Below are 24,728 nucleotides of genomic sequence, written 5' to 3' on the forward strand. Positions count from 1 at the left end.
AGGGAATGGGGGCAGAAGGAGAAGGGGACGGCTGAGGATGAGATGGCTGGATGGCACCACTGACTCAATGGACGTGAGTCTGAGTGAACTCCGGGGGTTGGTGATGAACAGGGAGGCCTGGCATGCTGCAATTCATGGGGTTGCAAAGAGTCGGACATGACTGAGTGACTAAATTGAACTGAAGTGAAACAGATGTTTTGTATAAAATAAGATGAAACTGTATCACTAATGTAGAATTAACTTAGATGAAAGCTTAGAGGAATACAGAAGCAAATGCCAGCCATAGAATAACATGTGTAATGCCACTCTATCATTCCATGTGTACATACTAAGTCACTTTAGTCATGTTCAACTCTTTGTGACCCTATGAACAATAGCCCTCCAGGCTCCTCACTGTCCATGGGACTCTCCAGGTAAGACTACCGGAATGGATTTCCATGTCCTTCTCGAGGTGATCCTACTGACACAGGTATCACTTGTGTCTCTTATGTTTCCAGCTTTGGCATGTGGGCTCTTTACCAGTAGCATCACCTAGGAAGCCCACTCTATCATTCAGTTCAGTTCAGTTCAGTCGCTCAGTCATGTCTGACTCTTTGCAACCCCATGAATTGCAGCATGCCAGGCCTCCCTGTTCATCACCATCCCCCGGAGTTCACTCAGACTCACGTCCATTGAGTCAGTGATGACATCCAGCCATCTCATCCTCTGTCGTCCCCTTCTTCCTCTGCCCCCAATCCCTCCCAGCATCAGAGTACTTTTCAATGAGGCAACTCTTCACATGAGGTGGCCAAAGTACTGGAGTTTCAGCTTTAGCATCATTCCCTCCAAAGAAATCCCAGGGCTGATCTCCTTCAGAATGGACTGGTTGGATCTCCTTGCAGTCCAAGGGACTCTCAAGAGTCTTTTCCAACACCACAGTTCAAAAGCATCAATTCTTTGGCGCTCAGCTTTCTTCACAGGCCAACTCTCACATTCATACATGACTACTGCAAAAACCATAGCCTTGACTAAATGGACCTTTGTTGGCAAAGTAGTGTCTCTGCTTTCCAATTTGTTGTCTAGGTTAGTCATAATCTTTCTTCCAAAGAGTAAGCGTCTTTTAATTTCATGGCTTGGTGTCATCTGCATATCTGACGTTATTGATATTTCTCCTGGCAATCTTGATTCCAGCTTGTGCTTCTTCCAGCTCAGCGTTTCTCATGATGTACTCTGCATACAAGTTAAATAAGCAGGGTGAAAATATACAACCCTGACATACTCCTTTTCCTATTTGGAACCAGTCTATTGTTCCATATCCAGATCTAACAGTTGCTTCCTGACTTGCATATAGGTTTCTCAAGAGGCAGGTCAGGTGGTCTGGTATTCCCATCTCTTTCAGAATTTTCCACAGTTTATTGTGATCCACACAGTCATAGGCTTTGACATAGTCAATAAAGCAGAAATAGATGTTTTTCTGGAACTCTCTTGCTTTTTCCATCATACAGCATATGTTGGCAATTTAATCTCTGGTTCCTCTGCCTTTTCTAAAACCAGCTTGAACATCAGGAAGTTCATGGTTCACGTATTGCTGAAGCCTGACTTGGAGAATTTTGAGCATTACTTTACTAGCGTGTGAGATGAGTGCAATTGTGCGGTAGTTTGAGCATTCTTTGGCATTGCCATTCTTAGGGATTAGAATGAAATCTGATCTTTTCCAGTCCTGTGTCCACTGCTGAGTTTTCCAAATTTGCTGGCATATTGAATGCAGCACTTTCACAGCATCATCTTTCAGGATTTGAAAGAGCTCAACTGGAATTCCATCACCTCCACTAGCTTTGTTCACAGTTGTTTTCTAAGGCCCACTTGACTTCACATTCCAGAATGTCTGGTTCTAGATGAGTGATCACACCATCATGATTATCTTGGTCTTGAAGATCTTTCTTGTACAGTTCTTCTGTGTATTCTTGCCACCTCTTCTTAATATCTTCTGCTTCTGTTCAGTCCATACCATTTCTGTCCTTTATCGAGATAATCTTTGCATGAAATGTTCCCTTGGTATCTCTAATTTTCTTGAAGAGATCTCTAGTCTTTCCCATTCTGTTCTTTTCCCCTATTTCTTTGCATCGATTCCTGAGGAAGGCTTTCTTATCTCTCCTTGCTCTTCTTTGGAACTCTGCATTGAGAAGCTTATATCTTTCCTTTTCTCCTTTGCTTTTTGCTTTTATTCTTTTCATAGCTATTTGTAAGGCCTCCTCAGACAGCCATTTTGCTTTTCTACATTTCTTTTCCATGGGGATGGTCTTGATCCCTGTCTCCTCTACAATGTCATGAACCTCATTCCATAGTTCATCAGGCACTCTATCTATCAGATCTAGGCCCTTAAATCTATTTCTCACTTCCACTGTATAATCATAAGGGATTTGATTTAGGTCATACCTGAATGGTCTAGTGGTTTTCCCTACTTTCTTCAGTTTTAGTCTGAATTTGGCAATAAGGAATTCATGATCTGAGCCACAGTCAGCGCCTGGTCTTGTTTTTATTGACTGTATAGAGCTTCTCCATCTTTGGCTGCAAAGAATATAATCAATCTGATTTCGGTGTTGACCATCTGGTGACGTCCATGTGTACAGTCTTCTCTAATGTTGTTGGAAGAGGGTGTTTGCTATGACCAGTGCATTTTCTTGAGAAAACTCTGTTAGTCTTTACCCTGATTCATTCTGTATTCCACGGCCATATTTGCCTGTTACTCCAGGTGTTTCTTGACTTCCTACTTTTGCATTCCAGTCTCCTAGAATGAAAAGGACATCTTTTTTGGGTGTTAGTTCTAAAAGGTCTTGTAGGTCTTCATAAAACCATTCAGCTTCAGCTTCTTCACTGTTAATGGTTGGGGCATAGACTTGGATTACTGTGATATTGAATATTTTGCCTTGGAAACAGAGATCATTCTGTCGTTTTTGAGATTGCATCCAAGTACTGCATTTCGGACTCTTTTGTTGACCATGATGGCTACTCCATTTCTTCTAAGGGATTCCTGCCCACAGTAGTAGATATAATGGTCATCTGAGTTAAGTTCAACCATTCCAGTCCATTTTAGTTCGCTGATTCCTAGAATGTCGATGTTTACTCTTGCCATCTCCTGTTTGACCACTTCCAATTTGCCTTGATTCATGGACCTGACATTCCAGGTTCCTATGCAATATTGCTCTTTACAGCATCGGACCTTGTTTCTATCACCAGTCACAGCCACTGCTGGGTATTGTTTTTGCTTTGGCTCCATCTCTTCATTCTTTCTGGAGTTATTTATCCACTGATCTCCAGTAGCATATTGAGCACCTACTGACCTTGGGAGTTCCTCTTTCAGTATCCTATCATTTTGCCTTTTCATGCTGTTCATGGGGTTCGCAAGGCAGGAATACTGAAGTGGTTTGCCATTCCCTTTTCCAGTGGACCAGATTCTGTCAGACCTCTCCACCATGACCTGCCTGTCTTGGGTGGCTCCACGGGCATGGCTTAGTGTCACTGAGCTAGGCTGTGGTCCTAGTGTGATTAGATTGACTAGTTTTCTGTGATTATGGTTTCAGTGTGTCTGCTATCTGATGTCCTCTTGCTACACTTACCGTCTTACTTGGGTTTCCCTTACCTTGGACTTGGAGTATTTCTTCACAGCTGCTCCAGCAAAGCACAGCCACTGCTCATTACCGTGGATGAGGGGTATCTCCTCACCGCCGCCCCTCCTGACCTTGAATGTGGAATAACTCCTCTAGGCCCTCCTGCGCTCACGCAGCCACTGCTCCTTGGATGTGGGGTTGCTCCTCCAGGCCGCCACCCCTGGCCTCGGTCCCGGAGTAGCTCCTCTCAGCCATGCTATGTATGCCAGTCATGGCCGCCCAGGGCCATCCGTGCTCTGTGTGCCAGTCTGTGTTATATTTTTAATTTTACAATTATTATTATTATCCTTACTATATTTCTACTACTACCATCATTCCTACTGCTACTATTACTACTACTAGCCATAGGCTCTTATCTGATTTAAACTCTAACCCGTATGAAAATCTTGAGCATTTCCAGCCCCCTATGTGGTAGGTACTTCTTTCTGGAGGAAATCACTCCAGCATGGACAGGCCTAGTTTAGCCTTCCACAAGGAATTTTTAAAGAAGCATAATTTATTATGTTATTTAATTGTTATAGAAGGGAGATAATCTGAGGAATTCTTGAGATGGTGTATAGATGCAATTGTGACTTTTAATAATATGATATCTCTCATACCAGTTTCATGGCAGGGGCACTAACATTCTGATGTGTCCCAAGTTAATACTTCTTGGGTATTTGCTTTTTTTTTTTTTTTTTTTTAACTGCATAGTTGTGTGGGGCAGTAAGCAGAATATGGATTTTGGAGTCAGAGTTATTTGAAAAGTTTAACTTTGGCTAAGATATTTAACCTCTCTGAGCCTCAGTTTCTTTGTATAAAATGGGCATTGGATGCTCTGCTTCAAGGGAAACATTTAAAAAGCAAAGTAGTAACAGATAAATAGCATAGAGCAACACCTACATAGCACATAGTTGGCACATGAAAGTGAAAGTGAAAGTGAAGTCACTCAGTCGTGTCCAGCTCTTTGCGACCCCATGGACTGTAGCCCACCAGGCTTCTCAGTCCATGGGATTCTCCAGGCAAGAATACTGGAGTGGGTTGCCATTTCCTTCTCCAGGGGATCTTCCCAACCCAGGGATCGAACCCAGGTCTTCCACACTGCGCACAGACGCTTTAACCTCCGAGCCACCAGGGAACCCTTCACTTATCCAACTTTTTCACTATTGAAATAAACTACACTGATCTTTCAAAAAAGAGTTCATGTCTTATCTTTGTAGTTGCTTCAAATGTTTTCTTTCTAGTAAAATATAAATCTTTCTTTTAATATCATTTATATTATGTTACTGGGACTTCCCTGGTGGCTTTGTAATAAAGAACCTGCCTACAAAAGCAGGAGATAAGGGTTCAGTTCTTGGATTGGGAAGAAACCCTGGAGAAGGAAATGGCAACTCACTCCAGTATTCTTGTCTGGGAAATCCCATGGGCAGAGGAGCCTGGTGGGCTGTAATCCATGGGGTTGCAAAGAGCTGGACATGACATAAAGACAAAACAACAACAATAACGTATTTCGTTATTGGTAGCAACTGTTCAGCCTGCCTCCCAGTTATTTAAGAAATTTCTCAGATGCAGAAATTATATGACATATCTTGTTATTTCAGTCATTATTTTCATATTTGCCACCTAATAAATACTCATTGATTGTTAAATTAGATGACACTTCTTTCACTCACATCCTGTATTTGACTAAAATCTACATGTTAACACAATGAAGCTCTGATATCCATGTTTTAACTTACCTTTCAATCTTTTAATTAATCTCAATAATTTCTAAGCTCCTTTCTTGCATTCCAAAACTTTTGTTTAAAATTGTGCCTTTTACTATATCCTCTTTTCCACTCTCCAAGATTTCCAATGATCCTTCAGTTCAGTTCAGTTCAGTTCAGTTCAGTCACTCAGTCGTATCCGACTCTTTGCAACCCCATGAATTGCAGCAAGCCGTGCCTCCCTGTCCATCACCAACTCCCAGAGTTCATTCAGACTCACGTCCATCGAGTCAGTGACACCATCCAGCCATCTCATACTCTGTCGTCCCCTTCTCCACCTGCCCCAAATCCCTCCCAGCATCAGAGTCTTTTCCAGTGAGTCAACTCTTCGCATGAGGTGGCCAAAGTACTGGAGTTTCAGCTTTAGCATCATTCCTTCCAAACAAATCCCGAGGCTGATCTCCTTCAGAATGGACTGGTTGGATCTCCTTGCAGTCCAAGGGACTCTCAAGAGTCTTATCCAACACCACAGTTCAAAAGCATCAGTTCTTCGGTGCTCAGCCTTCTTCACAGTCCAACTCTCACATCCATACATGACTCTAGACATTTAAACCTTTGGGCACTTTCCTGGCACATTGAATCTGGGCTGGTCCTGTGGTTCATTTGATGCAGAATGATATAGAAGCTATGCTGTGTAACCCTGATGCCTTAGTTTTAAGAGATCTGAGCTTCTACTTTGGCCAGTTGGAACACACTTTCTTGAAACTCAGTCATCATATTATGTAGGGAATCCAAGTGGTTATGTGAAAAGACACCCATGAAGGTACCTGAGCCTCAGCTGACCTCCCAGCTGTTAACCACCACCAACCGGCAGATTTGTGAATAACAGCAGCCTTCCCAGCACCAGTTAACCCCAGAATTGTGAGAAGAAATAATTGTATTAGACCACTAAATTTGGACATTGTTTGTCATACAGCAATAAATCATCAAAACACTGAACTGTACAGTGATCATAATGGTTGATCATAACAGCCTTTCAAAAACAGAATGACAAGAACAGTAGCAGCCACCCAATCTGATTATCTATCTGAGGTTTTATTTACTATTAGGTGGCCGTTTAGTCTCTGCTTAAACTGCAAATATGTCAGTAATCTCACCACTTGTTAAAACAGTTGATTTAATTTTTAGATAATGCTATTTGAGTACTTATTTTCATTTGTAATAATTTCTTTCCTGTCTTTACCATCCATTAGTTCTGTCTCTATCTCTATGATCTTGTATCATAAAACTTTATAATCCCCTTCACAAAACACATTAGATCTTCATTATCTAGTGGTTTGGTTAGTAGATCCTCTCAACCTCAAGTTTCAAACCTCAGAATATGCTTTAGTTAATATACCTCTTGGAAAAAAAAATAATAACAGTTCTCTGGAGGAGCCTATCGAGTGCTGGATCTCTTATTTAGAGTTATTAAGTGCATTTGTATGGCACTTTATACTCTCCAAAATGTCCCCACGTGTAAACTCACATGATTCTAATGTTCCTAAAGTAGGATTGAGTAGTTCTTCCTATTCTTTAATCAAAGATAAACTTAGACTAAGAAAAATTAAGAAACATTACCAGACTATTAAAACTTTCTGAGTCTCAGGCTAGAGTTTTGTTTTGACTTTCTTTCCCATCTCTGTTCCCTCAAGTGTAAAGACGTGATGAAGAAATTATTATATTTCCTATAAGTGACAGGTGAAAGGTTGACTAAAGCCATCATACTATACTATTTGTTCAGCCTTACTGAAGGTGAAATTAATACTATGTATATCCCAGAATCTTTAGTCATCTGTCTCCTCAGGCATAAGAGCATCTGACTGAAAGCATAGATCAACAAGTTTTCAAAATAAATCCTTTCTCAGAATGAAAAAATCACTCAACTTGTCTTCATAGAATTATTCTCTATAGGTCCCCATTCAATAAATAAAATAGGATTTTCAAGGTATATTTATTTTTCAGCTTCGTTAGATCATTTATTATGATAACATATTTTAGGGGAACCAAATTATTTTAACCATAATTACTGGAAAGGTAAAGAAATTATCTTCTACTTTCATACCTAAATATTTCCTGGACATATGTCAAAATATTGAAATTATAAAAACCTATAACTGTGATATTAGTGTAAATGCATATATGAGTGTGTATATCTGTGTGTGGCAGTGTGTAAGTGGGTTCAACCCAAAATAGTAATATACATGATTAAACAAGATATTCAAATGCTATTTAGTTTTTTAAAATAACCTATATTTTCAAATTTTAGTTCTTACTTAAAGTAATATTTCATAATGGATATTATAGATGAGTTGCAGTAATTTTATAGTATTGTATAGTACTATATGGAAATTATTATAATGAGTTATAGTAATATTTCATTATAGATGAATATTGTTATTACCATGTAAGGACTGAAAATAATATTTTAGGAGAATTTTGAGGAAAAATTTAATAGAATCTTACTTACTAGTTGGAAAATTTGTCAGCATAAATATGAAAACTAGTTTTTGCTTATGTAGAGAAATCCATATACAGCTGACTTGACCTATCATTCTGTATATCTGGTTACCTTTCTTTACATTTGGAGACTGAATTTATTTTGTGTGTGTGTGATTATAACAAAATTTTTCACATCCTTTTACAGACTTCTACCACTCCATATTACTTTGAGATATTCTCTTTCATATCATTTTTCTGGAATTTCATATATTTCCTTTAACTGAACTTATGGGCCAACTTTAAATCTGTTAGTATTTGATTAAGGCCAGGAAATCAGTACTTTCAGCATGCCTAATTATCTCAAGCCAGCTTCCAATTGTACTGTCATTAATTTCAGCTCTCCTCAATCTTTAATCAATTTCCTTTTTAAAAACAAATTGCAAGATTTAACACATTCAGATGATAACAAAAAAAAAATCATCTGTGGTGAAGAGTTTTGTGTCCCTGCCAAACTGAATTTATATTATATAAGAGAATATGTTTATTAACTAATACAGAGTGCCCTCCTTCGTTTAGGAAAAATTTAGTGATGTTACTGTTCATAAGTGGAATAGAGATTATATAATTTCAAGAGCCTTTTAAAACAATTTTGGGACTTTTACTCTATTGATTTCAAACATAAATGGACATTATTTTTATCAAATAAGTATACTGATCTCTGAGATGTTAAATATAGTGCTGAAAAGCAGACAACAAATAACAGTTTACAGTCATGGCAAAGTCTGATGTCAAAATCCTTGTTTGTTTTTCTACATCTTCCATTCTAAACAGAAGTTGGAAGATATAAGTTCTACCATTTTTTATGCTGTTAATGTCAATTCAACTGATTGTATGATCACAAGCTGATCACACAACTGACATTTAGTTTCAGTTTCCTCATATGCAAATACAGTTTTATAGATGAGACGGTCTTGATTTAATGGAAGTATCCTGGGTGATATAGCATGTATTCATGGTTCTCAACCATCCACTTCTGTTTCAACTACCTTTATGAATTTTATTCCTCAGGGTCCAACAGTCTATTATATTTGAATAAATAATTCAACTGCCATTTTAAAAAATATATTTGTGATCCGTTTTTGCATTCACTAATCATGCCTACTTGTCAGTGCTGGCAATGGAAAGGTCATCATCTGTTCTATATAGCATTTCACCTAACCAGCAATGTCCCCAATGAAGTTCTCAGTGGTTCTATATAAATGTGTTAAGGAAGTTGTCATAGCATCTTACAAAGTCTAACTGTAATTGCAGTGGAAGATGGTATCTGTTGCTGGTGTTTACCTGATGGTTTTGGGAGCACACCCTCAGGTCTCATCCTCTTTCTTTTCATCTTTATGTACAGCTACCATTTCCCTCAACTTCACCAACCACTATGATTCTTTGTTCTGTCTTTCTGGGTCCTACCACCTTCCCTATAAAATAATCCATTTCTTGGTCCTTTTTACCACTCACAAATTATATAGGCATAAGCTTCTTATGTGTTACTCTTTTTTTCTTTACTACCAGATTTTATCTGACTTGTTAAAGTGGAGATTTCTGAGCTGTAGATGTCTAGAGTTGGACCCATAAATACATGTAATACATGTAGGTGGGTGCATTGTGAATGATTTTCTCTCTGGTTTTAAGTAACATTATTAAACCATATGAAATTCAAAACACCTCACCATGGAATTCCTTGGTTCCCTAGGAGTTGGTACTCCACACTTTCACTGCCAAGGGCACGGATTCCATTCCTGGAGGGGGAACTTTTTTCCCACAAACCACATGGTTTGGCAAAAAAAAAAAAAAAAAAAAAACAAAAACTCAAAGCCTCACAACAAGACCTTTAGTTTGTTTCTGGAGACTGTGTCTCCATATAAAAAATTTAAACCTATGTTAATTCAACTAATTTTAGATAATAGAAATCCAGTGTAGTTAGAGAAGAAGGCAAAGTTCATGGTACAATGTAATGATGCAGAGGAAGTGGACGCTGGCCATGAAGAAGTTGTAGTTTATTTCAAGGACTTTTGTCTTGAATTGAAGATGGCAGAGCAACCTTAAACTAGAGTGAGCCATGGAGGAAATATATATTCCGCAAGATAACTCCAGTAGCACGTGAAAAATAGAAAAGCACAAGGTTATTTGGAAGAGGATTTAGGAAGTCAGGGACACTGAAGATATTTAAATGGGAAAGTGATTAAAGGTCTTGTTCAAGTTTATAGCAGTGTGGTATTTTCCCCATTATCAGTTCAGTTCAGTCTCTCAGACGTGTCCGACTCTTTGTAACCCCATGAACTGCAGCATGCCAGGCCTCCCTGTCTATCACCAACTCCCAAAGTCCACCCAAAGCCATGTCCATTGATTCAGTGATGCCATCCAACCATCTCATCCTCTGTCATTCCCTCCTCCTCCTGCCCTCAATCTTTCCCAGCATCAGGGTCTTTTCAGCTCTTTGTATCAAGTGGCCAAAGTATTGGAGTTTCAGCTTCAACATCAGTCCTTTCAATGAACACCCAGGATTGCTCACATTTAGGATGGACTGATTGGATCTCCTTTCAGTTCAAGGGACTCTCAAGAGTCTTCTTCAACACCACAGTTCAAAAGCATCAGTTCTCCAGGGCTCAGCTTTCTTTATAGTTCAACTCTCACATCCATACATGACCACTGGAAAAACCATAGCCTTGACTAGATGGACCTTTGTTGACAAAGTAAAGCATCTGCTTTTTAACATGCTGTCTATGTTGGTCATAATTTTTCTTTCAAGGAGTAAGCATCTTTTAATGTCATGGCAGCAATCACCATCTACAGTGATTTTGGAGCCCAGGAAAATAAAGTCTGACACTGTTTCCAATGTTTCCCCATCTATTTTCCATGCAGGGATGGGACCAGATGCCATGTTCTTCGTTTTCTGAATGTTGAGCTTTAAGCCAACTTTTTAACTCTCCTCTTCACTTTCACCAACAGGCTCTTTAGTTCTTCACTTTCTGCCATAAGGGTGGTGTCATCTGCATATCTGAGGTTATTGATATTTCTCCTGGCAATCTTGATTCCAGCTTCTGCTTCCTCCAGCCCAGCGTTTCTCATGATGTACTCTGCATATAAGTTAAATAAGCATCGTGAAAATATATAGCCTTGACGTACTCCTTTTCCTATTTGGAACCAGCCTATTGTTCCATGTCCAGTTCTAACTGTTGCTTCCTGACCTGCATACAGGTTTCTCAAGAGGCAGGTCAGCTGGTCTGGTATTCCCATCTCTTGAAGAATTTTCCACAGTTGATTGTGATCCACACAGTCAAAGGCTTTGGCATAGTCAATAAAACAGAAATAGATGTTTTCCTGAAACTCTCTTGCTTTTTCTATGATCTAGCGGATGTTGGCAATTTGATCTCTGATTCCTCTGCCTTTTCTAAAACCAGCTTGAACATCAGGAAGTTCACGGTTCACATATTGTTGAAGCTTGGCTTGGAGAATTTTGAGCATTTCTTTACTAGCATGTGAGATGAATGCAATTGTGCTGTAGTTTGAGCATTCTTCACCATTGCTTTTCTTTGGGATTGGAATGAAAATTGACCTTTTCCAGTCCTGTGGCTACTGCTGAGTTTTCCAAATTTGCTGACACATCGAGTGCAGCACTTTCACAGCATCATCTTTTAGGATTTGAAACAGCTCAACTGGAATTCCATCACCTCCACTAGCTTTGTTTGTAATGATGCTTCCTAAGGCCTATTTGACTTCACATTCCAGGATGTCTGACTCTAAGTGAGTGTGAGTGATCACACCATCGTGATTATCTGGGTCGTGAAGATCTTTTTTGTACAGTTCTTCTGTGTATTCTTGCCACCTCTTCTTAATATCTTTTACTTCTGTTAGGTCCATACAGTTTCTGTCCATTATTGAGCCCATCTTTGCATGAAATGTTCCCTTGGTATCTCTAATTTTCTTGAAGAGATCTCTAGTCTTTCCCATTCTATGGTTTTCCTCTATTTCTTTGCATTGATCGCTGAGGAAAGCTTTCTTATCTCTCCTTGCTATTCTTTGGAACTCTACATTCAAATGTTTATATCGTTCCTTTTCTCCTTTGCTTTTCACTTCTCTTCTTTTCACAGCTATTTGTAAGGCCTCCTCAGACAGCTATTTTGCTTTTTTGCATTTATTTTTCTTGGGGATGGTCTTAATTTCTGTTTCCTGTACAGTATCAGGAAACTCCATCCTTAGTTCATCAGGCATGCTGTGTATTACATCTAGTTCCTTAAATCTATTTATCACTTCACTGTATAGTCATAAGGGATTTGATTTAGGTAATACCTGAATGTTCTAGTGGTTTTCTCCACTTTCTTCAATTTAAGTCTGAATATGGCAATAAGAAGTTCATGATCTAAACATCTCCTAAAAGAAAAATATGAGGGGAACATGGCTAATTAACATTCTAACCAAGTCAGGTATCAGTTAATTGAGTTTTTACTGTACTTGCACCATCAGTTTTCAATGCTGTTATTGAAACAGAATATTCTCTCTTTGGAATTTAAAAGTGTCTATTGTATTTCAGGCTCTGATCATCTTCAATTTTTCCCACAGATTGCCATCTGTAAAACTTCTGCAAACATTATTCTAAAAATAACCAATAATCTGTGTATCATTTGTTATTTTTTCCCATTGGAGATGTAGCCCATTTTCCTTTTTATAAATAAGGGAATAGAACCAAGGGGTGGGGGCGGGGGGGGACAAGCAGAGAATCAAATATCTCCACTCAGTGAATGATAGAGCACTATGAGTAATAATATATTCTGTGATTTTCCACAAGGCAATATTTAACTATTGAATTCAAAGTAAAATTTGGCTCAGCTGGTAAAGAATCCCAGTGCAGTGGGGGAGATCTGGGATTGATCCCTCAGTTGGGAAGATCCCCTGGAGTAGGAAAAGGCTACACACTCCAGTTTCCTGGTCTAGAGTATTCAATGGACTGTACAGGTCATGGGGTCACAAAGAATTGGACACGACTGAGCGACCATCACACTTTCAAATTAAAAATGAGATGATGAAATATATATTTACAGGTTTTTTTTGGTAATTAGCCACCCAATTTTAAAATGCTACCTCTGTGACTGTCTCTCTGTCCCTCTCCACCCACACACACAGACACAGACACACAAACACATAGCTAGTTTCCTGATGGTTCTGCTTTTTTTGCAAACCTCAATTAACACAAAGACGATTAGAGATCAACTAACACCAAGACCATAGAAGATCTCCCCTGATACAGTTCGTATTCCATTGTTTTCTCTGATTAGCTTCTTCTTTTGCTTTCAGGTAACTTTAGTTTGGTTAATAAAGTATATGAAAAGGCATGGGATATTTAAAAAATGCAGCAATGAGGTGGAATATTTCTGACAAGATACTGTCTAGAGTAGGAGAGTGGGAATGGTAGGTGTAAGGGAGATGAATGGATTTTGCATAAGCCTTTGATTATATGCTTAGGCTTCCCTTGTGGCTCAGCTGGTAGAGAATCCACCTGCAATGAGGGAGACACGGGTTCGATCCCTGAGTTGGGAGATCCCCTAGAGAAGGGAAAGGCTACCCACTCCAGTGTTCTGTTCTGGAGAATTCCATGGACTGTATAGTCCATGCGGTCGCAAAAAGTTGAACACAACTGAGCAGCTTTCACTTTCACTTTGAATATATGCTTATATTTCCCACTAAAAACAAGCAATAGAAAAACAAGAAAAAGATTTGAATTAATTTGAGGCATAACAATGTGAGTGTATAACTTCTAGTGGAGATTTCCAGCAGATAACAGGTAAGTTGGAAAAATCAAATGTGAAATAGATTTAGCAATCATTGGGATATAATTGATTATTAAATCCAAATGGGGAAGTGGCTCCATCCATGAAGAATATATAGAATGAGGGGACTAAGGAGTAAAGTACAAAGCTTATGGGAAACACCAACATTTAAGTATACATGAAGTCAGAGAAATCATAAAGTGCTTGCCAGTTTTCAAGAGAGACAGGGGAAAAACCTGAAGTGAACTTTGTCTTATAAACCTGGAAAGGCGAATACTTCATCAAATGGGAAGACTTTCAAAATTTCCATAGTTTCACTCAAGCAGTAGAAATATAAGCCATATTTGACTGTGTTGTCCCATGGAAGAAGGGATTATGTTTACAGGAGGAATGTAAAGTGACATTACTAGAAAATCTAGGATGCTGAACTTTTAAATTTGCTTGTGACTGAGGGACTTCTCAGGGTGCAAGACTTTCATTGTTAAAATCAGAACAATTCCAGACAAACAGTGATGGTTGGTCTCCCTGTGAAAGAGAATGCTTTTGAAGAAGTAGAAATAATCAGAAAAAAAGTCGAAATTTCCATTCTCCTCCCATCCCCATTATCTCTGATACCTCTGTATACACATAATGGAAGAATCTTCACTCACTCAAAATGTTTGTAAGGATGCTGGTACACTTACAACAGAGAAATATTTAAGGCAAGAAGTAGAAAACATTCTGTGAATATGATGATGCCATGTAATTGTGTGTTGTTTTGCTTTGTTTCCAACAGTGCACTGGTGTTCCAGATGGCATAATGGACTGTGTTGGTAAGAAAGCCTATAGTGAGAAATTAAATCAGAAGGGAAGAAACACAGAAGAGCAAAGGGATAAGAGGGGGTAGAGACAGGTGACAGGAGGGACTTACATTTAGAGGATGATATAAGATGACAGACCTGAGGAATATTTTACTATTTGCTTTGGTTAAACTGTATATCTGAATTCTCATGTAATGATAGCTACATCACCCAAGGAAGAAAAGTCAGTGCTACTAATCAAAGCTTGACTATATTTTCTGTTTCAAATACAGTTAAAAAAAAATACTGTGGTTTTGCTTAGAGTTTCAAATAGAGCATTTGTTAAAAGATAACAAACAAATATTACTCAACACAGAAGCAGAGAGTGCAAACAACAAAAATAGTCAACTCTATTTTCTATCTTGGCAAAACTCAATTCTGACTTAGGATTTGACCTCAGTAAAACTCATCGTCTGGAAAAATGTTTAACCCAAGTCAGAATAAAAGTATTTGTTCTCATGGACTGCATCACTTAAAATTTTTCAGACTGTAGAAACATAAACAAGCTAATACATTCAGGGACACATTTTAAGGATGCATGAGGAAGTAAATAAAAAAAGAAACTCTATCAATGATTGTACAGTCACACCACATAGAAAATTAAAATTCCATTCTGTGATACAACCTAAATCTAATGAATCACCATTTTGGTCACTTTTAGCTTTTTTTGTCCCTTTATGATTATACCACTTCTGTTTCACCATGGGTTCTGCTTGCTACCATCTCATTTCATGTCATCATTCTATATCCTACCACTGTCTACTGAGTTTCTCTGTATTTCCCACATTCAAACTTCCATAAAAAAGGGCTGATCTGTAACCAGTGTGAGGAGTTCTTTTATGGAAGAAATCTTCAATCATGCTACTTCTTAACTACAGAAGAATCTAGATGTCTACCTTAGGTCCAAGGAGATATATCGAGTGACTCAGAGTGTGGAAGGGTGATAAGGTTCAAGCTATGATGAACTATAGTTCAAATAAGTCTATCAGAAGACTGCTTTAGGTTTGACTCTTGCCTCAGGAGAGAGCATCTGTAGTACATATTACAGTCAGATATATGCACTATAGTGAAGAGACTGATGTGAGAGGAAAGGATGAAAGTCATTGGCAAGATCAAAACTGATATTTATTTTTAGAATAACTTCATTTTATCAACTTGAAGTTAGTTTCCATAACTTGATCAGGGCAAGCATAACAGAAAATAAAAATGAAGATGTTTGGGACTAGAGCTCATATATATGTTGTATTATTTGATCCTAGATGATCCTTATTGTATTAGGATTCTCCAGAGAAATAGAATCAATACAGTATATACATATATATCAGATAGGCATGTTTTCAGTTTGATTGATTGAAGAGTTCTGAGCTGTCAGAACTGATGCTTTATTGCTCCCATCAATACATGTCTAATAGTAAGAAGGGGCATGAAGGTAGAATGACATCTATGTCAAGAAAGTAAAGGTTTGCTAGGAACACAGAATCAGACTTCCACTTATCATCCTTTGGCCAATAGGATGCACAAGTAGCCAAAATGTAGCTAGAAAAAATAAATCTAGAATAGATATTGAAACAGCTAAACAATAGTGTCTGTTATAAATTCAAGCATGTGGATTTTTTTTTTTTCTGGAAGAATAGAAAATAAACCTCAATTGTTTCTATTCAGTGATGCAGTGGTTATGATAAAAAGGATAGCAGACTTGCCGAGGGCTGCCACCAGGGTCCACAAATAAGCTGAAAAGCAGATCCTCCCTGTCAAGCCTTAAGATGATTCCAGCTCAACCAAGAGCTTAAATGCAGCCACTTGAGAGACCCAGATCTATGACCCACAGAAACCGTGGTATACTAGATATTTGTTGTTTTTAGAAAAACTCGGATGGATAAACTTAATTTGACAGATAACATTAAAAAAAAAAAAGGAATAGTACCACTAGCACAATATTTCTCTTTAAAAATCAATGCTGAAAAAATTAACATGGGCAAATAGAGCATCAGCACACTGGGACAAAACAGAGGGATAAAGAAGTAACATTCACCTGCTAGATATTTTAAGGAAGTTCAGTGAAAATATGCATTAAATTATCTCTTCCTTTAAGGAAATAAGACAATTGAGTATGTGCTGTTTTAAGCAGAATTAAAATACCTTAAATTGCTTGCATAGAAATTCCAATACATGGATATATGTAACATTTCCTTAACCTTCTGTTGAAGAGTAATTAACATAAAACTATAAAGATTTTACTGAGGACCATAACCATCCTTAAGTGTATGGTACCATAATCACTAATCCTGCTATTCCCTGACAAACAAAGGGCGGTTACAGTTTCAGTTTATTGATCATCTCTTCTGCTGTAGAAATACATACCATCTTCACTAACAATAATATACTAAGAGAAAATCATAATTGAAAAATTCACACACACCAGTGTTCATAGCAACACTATTTACAATAGCTAGGGCACGGAAGCAACCTAAATATCCATCCACAAAGGAATGGATAAAAAAGATGTTGTATATATATGCAATGGAATAATTCTCAGCCATAAAAAAGAATGAAATTGGGTCATTTGTAGAGACACTGATGGAGCTGGAGACTGCCATACAGAGTGAAGTAAGTCAGAAAGGAAAAAATAAATGCTGTATATTCATCTGTATATGTGAAATCTAGGAAAATGGTAGATGATCTTGTTTGCAAAGCAAAAATAGAGATACAGACCTAGAGATCAAAGACGGATATGGAGTAATTTAACAAAGAATAGCTAAGCTATTCAGGAAGCGCATAAATAACAACTTCTTGTGTGTAAACATATTTCATATCAGTTCAGTTCAGTTCAGTAGCTCCGTCGTGTCCGACGCTGCGACCCCATGAATCACAGCACACCAGGCCTCCCTGTCCATCACCAACTCCCAGAGTTCACTCAGACTCATGTCTATCGTGTCTGTGATGCCATCCAGCCATCTCATCCTCGGTCGTCCCCTTCTCCTCCTGCCCCCAATCCCTCCCAGCATCAGAGTCTTTTCCAGTGAGTCAACTCTTCTCATGAGGTGGCCAAAGTACTGGAGTTTCAACTTTAGCATCATTCCTTCCAAAGAAATCCCAGGGCTGATCTCTTTCAGAATGGACTGGTTGGATCTCCTTGCAGTCCATGGGACTCTCAATAGTCTTCTCCAATACCACAGCTCAAAAGTATCGATTCTTCAGTGCTCAGCTTTCTTCACAGTCCAACTCTTACATCCATACATGACAACTGCAAAAACCATAGCCTTGACTAGACGGACCTTTGTTGGCAAAGTAATGTCTCTGCTTTTGAATATACTATCTAGGTTGGTCATAACTTTTCTTCTAAGGAGTAAGTATCTTTTAATTTCATGGCTGCAATCATCACCCACAGTGATTTTGGAGCCCCAAAAAATAAAGTCTGACACTGTTTCCACTGTTTCCCCATCTATTTTCCATGAAGTGATGGGACCAGATGCCATGATCTTTGTTTTCTGAATGTTGAGCTTTAGGCCAACTTTTTCACCCTCCACTTTCACTTTCATCAACAAGCTTTTTAGTTCCTCTTCCCTTTCTGCCATAAGGGTGGTGTCATCAGCATATCTGAGGTTATTGATACTTCCCCCGGCAATCTTGATTCCAGCTTGTGTTTCTTCCAGTCCAGCATTTCTCATGATGTACTCTGCATATAAGTTAAATAAGCAGGGTGATAGCATTACTTAATTAGAGAAATTGTACTAATACACCTAGTTAGGAATGTTTCAAGTTTGGAATCATACTTTATATCATCACTTTTGTCAGAACTGAAACATATTACTTTTTTATTAATTGGGCTTTATCTTTCTATGGCAAGTTGAGATATAACATGTACTGCTTTTTTTTTTTTTTATTCCCACTCTGGAATCATGAGGAAAAGAAGCTATACCACACATGTTAAACAGGCAAGGGAGAACTTATTCAAAACTTTTGCAATAGGGATTAAGAAAATTGCAAAAGGACATAGAGATTAAACTCAATTTCCAAGAAATGAAGTGCAGGAGATTTTTTTAAGTTCCGAGATGAGTTAATAGAAATTTATTAGAGGATAGTAATGGGGAGGTTGAAAGTGAAAGTGAAAGTGAAGTCGCTCTGTCTTCTCCGACTCTCAGCAACCCCATGGACTGCAGCCTACCAGGGGGGGTTAGTCAATACGATTAGGCCAACTGTGTTTGCTAATTAGAACTTTTAGAAGTTAGACCACTACCTTCCCACAGTCACTGAGAGATGTGGGCCCTATCTTTCCTGATGATTGTGTTTTTGTAGGATGGCTGCTAGGCCACCGACAAAGATGTTTCTGGGTTGTAAAACTGAGGAGAGGCTGTGAGAAGATTTACGTCTCAAAGGAGGAGAGAATTTATAGCTTTGAAGTTTTGAAAGTAAATGCTCTAAGAAAAGGGAGATTAGAATCCAAGGACTTCCCTGGTGGCTCAGAGGGTAAAGCATCTGCCTACAATGTGGGAAGCCTGGGTTCAATCCCTGGGTCAGGAAGATCCCCTGGAGAAGGCAATGGCATCCCACTCCAGTACTCTTGTCTGGAAAATCCCATGGACAGAGAAACCTGGTAGGCTACAGTCCATGGGGTCACAAAGAGTCAGACACAACTGAGCGACTTCACTTTCACTTTCAGTCAGGAAGAACTCTACCTAAAATTAATAAAGAAGAGGCCAGCTATTGAAGTCAGAGAGGAACTTGCTAGGAGGCTCAGTGGTAAAGAATCCTCCTGTGATGCAGGAGATGTGGATTCGAACCAGGGTCAGCAAGATCCCCTGGAGGAGGGCATGGCATTACAATATTCTTCTCTGGAGAATGCCAAGGACAGAGTAGTCTTGAGGTGGGCTAGAGCGCATGGGGGTCCCAAAGAGTCAGACACTACTGAAGAGACTGAGCATGCACACACACATCACAGTCAGAGTATAAAAGTGTGGGAGGGGATACTATATTTTGTAAATTTATTATTTTCTAAAATTAAACAGACTTCCAAAGAATAGCATTGAGAGATAAGAAAGCCTTCCTCAGTGATCAATCCAAAGAAATAGAAGAAAACAAGAGAATGGGGAAGACTAGAGATCTCTTCAAGAAAGTTAGAGATACCAAGTGAACATTTCATGCAAAGATGGGCACAATAAAGGACAGAAATGGTATGGGCCTAACAGAAGCAGAAGATATTAAGAAGAGGTGGCAAGAATACCCAGGAGAACTGTACAAAAATGATCTTCATGACCCAGATAATCAAGATGGTATGATCAGTCACCAAGAGCCAAACATCCTGGAATGTGAGATCAAGTGGGCCTTAGGAAGCATGAATATAAACAAAGCTAGTGTAAGTGATGGAAATACAATTGAGCAATTGCAAGTCCTAAAAGATGATGCTGTGAAAGTGTTAAACTCATGACAGCAAATTTGGAGAACTCAGCAGTAGCCACAGGACTGGAAAAGGTCAGTTTTCATTCCAATCTCTAAGAAAAGCAATGCCAAAGAATGTTCAAACTATCGCACAATTGCACTCATCTCACACGCTAGTGAAGTAATGCTCAAAATTCTCCAAGCCAGGCTTCAGAAACACGTGAACCGTGAACTTCCAGATGTTCAAGCTGGCTTTAGAAAAGGTAGAGGAAGCAGAGATCAAATTGCCAACATCCGCTGGATCATGGAAAAAGCAAGAAAAATCCAGAAAAACATCTATTTCTGCTTTATTGACTATGCCAAAGCCTTTGACTATGTGGATCACAACAAACTGTGGAAAATTCTGCAAGAGATGTGAATACCAGACCATCTGACCTGACCTGCCTCTTGAGAACCCTGCATGCAGGTCAGGAAGCCAAAGTTAGAACTGGACATGGAACAACAGACTGGTTCCAAATAGGAAAAGAAGTATGTCAAGGCTGTATATTTTCACCGTGCTTATTTAACTTTTATGCAGAGTACATAGTGAGAAATGCTGGGCTGTATGAAGCACAAGCTGGATTCAAGATTGCCAGGAGAAATATCAATAACCTCAGGTATGCAAATGACACCACCCTTATGGCAGAAAGTGAAGAAGAGCTGAAGATCTGCTTGATGAAAGTGAAAGAGGAGAGTACAAAAGTTGGCGTAAAGCTCAACATTCAGAAAACTAAGATTCTGGCACCCAGTCCCATCACTTCATGGCAAATAGATGAAGAAAAGTGGAAACAGTGGCAAACTTCATTTTTTGGGGGGCTCCAAAATCACTGCAGATGATGACTGCAGCCATCAAATCAAAAGACACTTACTCCTTGGGAGAAAAGTTATGACCAACCTAAACAGCATATTAAAAAGCAGAGGCATTACTTTGTCAACAAAGGTCCGTCTAGTCAAGGCCATGTTTTTTCCAGTAGTCATGTATGTATGTGAGAGTTGGAGTATAAAGAAAGCTGAGCACTGAAGAACTGGTTCTTTTGATCCGTGGTGTTGGAGAAAACTCTTGAGCGTCCCTTGCACTGCAAGCAGATCCAACCAGTCTATCCTAAAGGAAATCAGTCCTGAATACTCATTGGAAGAACTGATGTTGAAGCTATAACTCCAATACTTTGGCCACCTGATGTGAAGAGCTGACTCATTTTAAAAGACCCGGATGGTGGGAAAGATTGAGGGCAGGAGGAGAAGGTGGCGACAGAGGATGAGGTGCTTGGATGGCATCACCGACTCAATGGACATGGGTTTGGGTGGACTCTGGCAGTTGGTGATGGACGGAGAAGCCTGGCATGCTGCCATCCATGGGGTCGCTAAGTGTTGAACACAACTGGGCAACTGAACTGAACTGAAAATTAAACTAAGTGTAAATTCATTTGTGGTATTTCCAAAATATGACCAGAATAACAGTCAAACAGAAACTGAAATAAGGTTAGATATCTCTCTGAATTGGGTACTATATGTACTCAGAGCAGCCTGTAGTTCAGTTTGGTCCCCAAATACCACCTTAGAAGCTACAAAAATTTCAGAGAAGTGAAGGAGAAAATGACCTGATTTTACATATAAAATACCTTGTAGTAGGATAATGTCATTACCAAAGAAGTCAATATCCTTGAAATAGTTTTACTATTGTCATGCAGAATAAGACTTCGGGGAATTTAGAAGGAAAGGATTCTAATTTGATCCTAATTATCTCTGCTTTAATTAGAGCTTTCAATGTTCACTTAGTGAAATTTACTGAGGTGTCACAAAATAAGCACTGGATCTGTCAGTTTTATAACTGGGAAAGATCTTAGTACCATGTCCAACTAGTTCATTTTAAAGAAGTAACAAAGACAAGGCAACTTGCCCATTGGGCATATCTCTTACACCTCCTACACACACACACACACACACACACACACACACACACACAATAGTACTCAAAGTGACAGAATATTTTTCTTTCTAAATTCCTGTGTTCCTAAATTTCATTGCAATGCTATATTCCATCAAGTTGGCTTTACATAATGTTATAATTATTATGATTTATGATTACACACTACTAAAAGTTAACATATTGTATTTTTCATGATACATAAATTGGGATAAATATTTGATAAAAATAGTCTCTAAGTTCTTTTCATTAAAGGATAATTAAATGTTTTAAATTATTTCTCAATTACTACAACTGACTTTATATGTGAACAATGAAATCCCTAGTTGATTTTGTTAGGCAGTTAGAATAGGAAAAAGGAGTCCAAAACGGCAGTGGCTAAAAGACAAAGAAAGGCAAAGCCCATAAAATAGAACAAAGGAAGGTCTGAGGACCAGAGTGAGGACCCCAGTTAAAACAAACAGCCCTCCTGGCTAGCCCAATTTACATAGGTCTGGCCCAGGGGGAGGAGAAAAAAACATATAAAAAGAGAAGCCAAAATTGAGCTGGGGCCTTCTCTTGCCATCTTTTGGGTCAGTCCACCCTCACGCCTTGAGAACGTATTTTCCTTTGCTTGCCAGTAAAACTGAGCTCTAACACTGGTCCATCTGTTGCTTCAAATGTTTGCTGTGGTGAGACAGAACTGAGGAAATTACACACTCCCCCAACAATTTCATTCAGGTAAAATGAGCTTTGTGACTTGGCCAATGAGAAACAGAACTCTCAAACTGCTCATTATCAAACGGTCTTACAATGAATACATCTATTTCACTACTGTTGCTGCTGCTGCTGCTAAGTCGCTTCAGTCTTGTCTGACACTGTGTGACCCCAAAGACGGCAGCCCACCAGGCTCCTCCGACCCTGGGATTCTCCAGGTAAGAACACTGGAGTGGGTTGTCGTTTCCTTCTCCAATGCATGAAAGTGAAAAGTGAAAGTGAAGTCGGTCAGTCGTGTCCAACTCTTCGCGACCCCATGGACTGCAGCCCACCAGGCTCCTCCTACCATGGGATTTTCCAGGCAAGAGTACAGGAATGGGGTGCCATTGCCTTCTCTGATTTCAGTACTGGTGCTTTCTAAAATTTCCCAGATTTAAAATGTTAGTAAACAAATCTTTAAAAGCACCTACAAGAAAGAATATATTTTTTAAAGGACCATTAAACATTTAATAATTTTTTTAGATTTTGCATATTCAATTGAGCCATATTTTCAAGACTAGAACAGTGTTATGCTTAAATATTTGTGTACTTCAATATCTGAATGTTGAAATCTTACCCATCCCCCATATGATGATATTAGAAGGTAAGGTCTTTGGGAGGTAATTCAGTCATGAGGATGCAGTTGTCATGAAAGCAATTATTGCTCTTATAAGGAAAGACAGCTTGTTGGCTAGATGTTCTACCCATTATCAAAAACAGTGTATTGAAGTGTCCTACTCTGTATAGTTGTTGATTTCTCTCTTCAGATCTGTCAATATCTGCTTTATATATTGAGAACAAAGGGACCTAACAGATATACATATACATACACACACACACACACACACACACACACACACACACACACACACACACATGACTTTCTACCCAAAAGCAGAAATGCATTCTTCTCAAGTACAAATGTTTCATAAGCATTCATATAAATATGTTTATGCAAACCTGTTTCCTGTTCACTTTACTAAGTATATAAGAGTAAAATTGCTATGATATATAATAAGCATATATTTAAATATATAAGAAATGACCACACTCTTTTTCAAATTGACTATATCATTTTCCATTCCCACTGAGATTTTCTTCTGTTGCTCATTTTGCCAAAATTTGGTATTTTCCATCTTTTAAAAATTTAGAACATTTTAGTGCTTGTACAATGATTAATTTTTGTTTAATGACTAATAATATTTAACATCTTATATATGCCATCCACCTGTCTACTTTGGTATAGTGTCTGTACAGGTACTTTGTCTATTTTTTATTGAATTATTTGTTTTCTTATAGTTGAATTTTGTTTGCAAATATTTTCTCTCATTGTTGTGGCCTACAGTGTCATTAAACAGTATCTTCTGCAGACAAAACGTGGTTAATTTTGATGAAGTCTAATTTATCATTTCTTTCTTTATACATCGGCTTTTGATGGTTTCTCTAAAATACCTTTGTCTAAGTATCACAGTCAGATCTCCCAATATGTATCCCCAAAGACATTTGATAATTTTATATTATTTAGGCCTGTGATTCATTTTATGCTAAAATTTATGTATGCGAAGTATGTGTCAAAGTTCTCATTCTGCAAAGGGTCATTCAATTGTTTCTGTACTACTTGTTGAAAAAACTATCCTTTTTCTAATCAGTTAAAAAGAAAATGGCCCCTATGTATCTTCATCATGAATTAGTTTGCATATTTTTGTGAATCTGTTTCTTGGATGGTTATGCTTTCCATTGATATATGTAGGTTGCTCTTACCTTTTACTTAGTGTGGTTCTTGGGTATGTGAAAGGTTTTCCTCTGTGTTTCTACTCTACTCTTAGGAATCTCTGGAATCTTGTGCTAATCACAGAAGGGTTTTTTCCTCAGACTCTTGTCACCTCTCAGAGCTGTAGGCTACTGATTGGTACTTGATTGTACTACTTGGTACTTGATCAGGTGGGCTCTCAGTTTTCCTAGCAGAGCCTCAGTCTTACAGAGACTTTGTGAGCCTAGACTTTGGATTTAAGACAGTCTCTGAATTCCTGCTGTTCTTGTTCTTTACCAACCTAAAACTGATGGGTTTTGAGTGGGAAAGAGTTTCTTGTAATAATAATAATAACAGAACTCTAGTCTTTTTTTGAAACAAATCCTGACTCCAAGAAGGAGTTGTTTCCTGTGGGTTTTTTTTTTGGGGGGGG

Source organism: Budorcas taxicolor, chromosome 5 (genome assembly GCF_023091745.1).
Source record: "Budorcas taxicolor isolate Tak-1 chromosome 5, Takin1.1, whole genome shotgun sequence".
NCBI classification, from domain to species: Eukaryota; Metazoa; Chordata; class Mammalia; order Artiodactyla; family Bovidae; genus Budorcas; species Budorcas taxicolor.